Genomic DNA, 2,902 nt, shown 5'->3' on the forward strand with positions numbered 1-2,902 from the left:
GAGTTGAGGGTGCAATGGGTGTGACCCTGGGCTGCCCAGCATTCATGTGGAAGTGAAGCAAGGAGGACTGGATCAATCCCATTGGAAAGCGTGCCTCTCTACAGCCCCCATCGTCCTCCAGCAACACCGTAAGCATACGGCTTTGACATACATCAAAGGCTTTAGGTATATACATGTTCTGGGGTCTGGGAGGCCTGACATTCTGTGGCAGAAGGAAAATCTGTCAGATTTCTTCACTATAAAAATGATGAAACTGCAGGTTCACCAAGGTATGTGGCTTACTTCAGATCACACAGGGATGAGCTTTGAGCACTGCCAATAAAAGCAATCACAACAATTATTCCATAATTATTCATAGGATCCATGTCATTCAGAAAATATTCATATAACTATTCAGTAATTATTTGTTGACCAATTTGTACCAGGCATTTTGCTCAAAACTCTGCACATATTTGGACAGCATATCTTCATCATAATCCTCAAGGTAACGCTGTTCTCCTAAGAATCAGGTAAGAAACCTGAGCAAGAGGGCTAGCAAATCATGAATTTGGCCAGATTTCCAGTTTTTGGTTTCTGTGATGCTGGACGAATGACCAGAATGAGTCACAGGAAGAGTATTCCTTCCTGTATCATTTTCCAGGACAGAGGTGTGCCCTCCTAGGATATTAGGATCAAAAGTCAGAAGTGTCTGCAGATTTGCTTTAACAGCATGGAAAATACCCTCTATCTTCCATGGAATTAGACGTGGTATTTCCCTGGACCTTTGGAATATACAAGAGAAGTATGAGACTTGGGTCTTCCCTTGGCTGTATTTAATTCTTTCTTCTGTGGAATGCCAATGATTCTAAGAGTTTTGCTTTTTTTTTCTTTCTTTCTTTTTTATTTTGAGACAGAGTCTTGCTGTCACCAGGCTGAAATGCAGTGGTGCAGTCTCGGTTCACTAAAACCTCTGCCTACCAGGTTCGAGCGATTCTCCTGTCTCAGTCTCCCAAGTAGCTGGGACTACAGGCATGTGCCACCACGCTCGGCTAATTTTTGTGTTTTTAGTAGAGACAGGGTTTCCTCATGTTGGCCAAGATGGTCTCCATATCTTGGCCTCGTGATCCACCCACCTCGGCCTCCCAAAGTGCTGGGAAGACAGGCGCAAGCCACCGCACCTGGCTGACTTTTGCCTTCTTCTATCCACAATATAGGTTTTATGAAGAAGATTTCACTAATAGCTCTATTTAGAAAGAATTAATATGAGCTATAGTTTAGGTTTTATGCCCTGGACTTACTATTTTTATGACTTCTGTTTTGAGATTAAATTCTCATGTAAATAGAAAAATACTTATTGCTTATGAAAGCAAACTAGTTATTGGTTTGAATTTTTTCACTGAAGCACACACTTTTGAGTTTATCTTTGTCTATCCCTATCAGGGCCGCTCACTGTCTCCCAGTATGACCTGGCCATACCCATGCACTTACCCTCGTCCTGCTCAACCATCTCCATGCACTGTCCAATTCCATCAGTGATTCAGGCTCCTCTCAAGGCTCCCTGAAATGGGTACAGGCCTCGGGACGTCAGACACATTCCAGGCACAAAAGCAGCCCATACTGTAAAGCGGGCAGCTGAGTTCCCGCTTCCCTGAACTTGGCAGGGATGTCCCAGGAGAGGAAGAAACACTTTCCCTTGTTAGGGGGTCTGTTCTTCATGTCTCAGGGCCTCTGATCTAATGAACACAACTGTCCTGAATGTGAATGAACTTGCTAAATTTCTGGTTTCTTGCTAGGTGGCTACAACAGATTTACAAGACTCCTTTACTCACATATGTGTGCTGACGTCTGAATTCTTACCAGTATGATTTCTTTTCTTGTAAGGGGTGGCTTAGGGAAGATTGGCCATATTGCCATGCAAAGAGAGGTAAAGTGAATTTCTACTCAAATCAACCTTGAATTTGAAACCAGGTCTTCCACTATTTCAAAGCTCGACTGTAGGTCCAACTGTGCACATATTTGGACATCATATCTTCATCAGAATCCTCAGGCATGTGTCCTCAAGGGCTTGTGTGTCTGCTGTACACAGCATAAAGTTATTTCTCATTATGGCAAGTTATAATTAATTTGTCAGAATATGATTCATTATCAAGATAAAGTTAGTTATCATTATGGCAAGGACAAATTTAAAAGACTTATTAAATTTACGTCTTTATTTCCCCAGCTGGAAACAGTCAATAGATTGGTTCTGGGACTCCATAGTCTTAGGTTTTCTCCTAAGCCAGCCAGGGCAGCTGAAAGCAATTATGACTGCTAGTGGTCAGGTCAGTGAAGAGGAGCACGGGCTCACAAGGGCAGCCCCTCGTGGAGATGGTCAGAACCCTGACACAGGCAATATCTGACCAATTTGCTGGGATGATGCCACAAGGATCAATGGAGGATGCTGCCACGAGGAGAAAGGGGAAGAACCAAAAGAGTAGGGGAAGAAGGAAAATAAAATGTTTTCAATAATGATGGAAAAAAATGCAGAGCCCGGAGGCAAAGCCCCCTGTCACAGAGGGCTACTTCCAGGCTGTGGAGCCTAATCAAGAAATTCCTGCTGAACTTTGCTCAGTCCCATGTCAAAATGGTTTTGGATCAGTGACTTTGTTCCCTCCGCTTTCCCCCTTTTTGAACAAGAATCACTAGCAGTGTTATCCTGTGACTGTCCCACCATTGTACACTGAGAACAGATAATGGGTTTGTTCAGTTTCACAGGTCAACAGAGGTAAGGGAATTACATCAAGGATCTATACTTGGGCCAGCACGGCGGCTCTTGCCCGTAATCCTAGCACTGTGGGAGGCGGAGGGGGACAGATCCCCTGAGGTCAGCAGTTTCAGACTAGCCTGGCCAACAGGGCAAAACCCCATCTCTACTGAAAATACA

The 2,902-nt window shown here is 44.0% G+C and overlaps 1 long non-coding RNA gene across 1 annotated transcript in view; it reads right to left on the bottom strand.

Annotated features, from left to right (window-relative positions):
- Window positions 1–6: 6 nt before the first annotated feature.
- The window catches only part of LOC108290201, a 4,504-nt gene continuing 1,608 nt past the window's right edge, over window positions 7–2,902 (bottom strand). Inside the window, exons 2-3 of the long non-coding RNA XR_001819478.2 lie at window positions 1,468–1,537; window positions 7–312 (exon numbers count right to left, since the gene is read on the bottom strand). This is a non-coding gene — a long non-coding RNA (uncharacterized LOC108290201). The remainder of the gene's footprint in view (window positions 313–1,467; window positions 1,538–2,902) is intronic.

The sequence above is a fragment of the Cebus imitator genome, unplaced genomic scaffold, assembly GCF_001604975.1.
Source record: "Cebus imitator isolate Cc_AM_T3 unplaced genomic scaffold, Cebus_imitator-1.0 Scaffold427, whole genome shotgun sequence".
Classification (NCBI taxonomy): Eukaryota; Metazoa; Chordata; class Mammalia; order Primates; family Cebidae; genus Cebus; species Cebus imitator.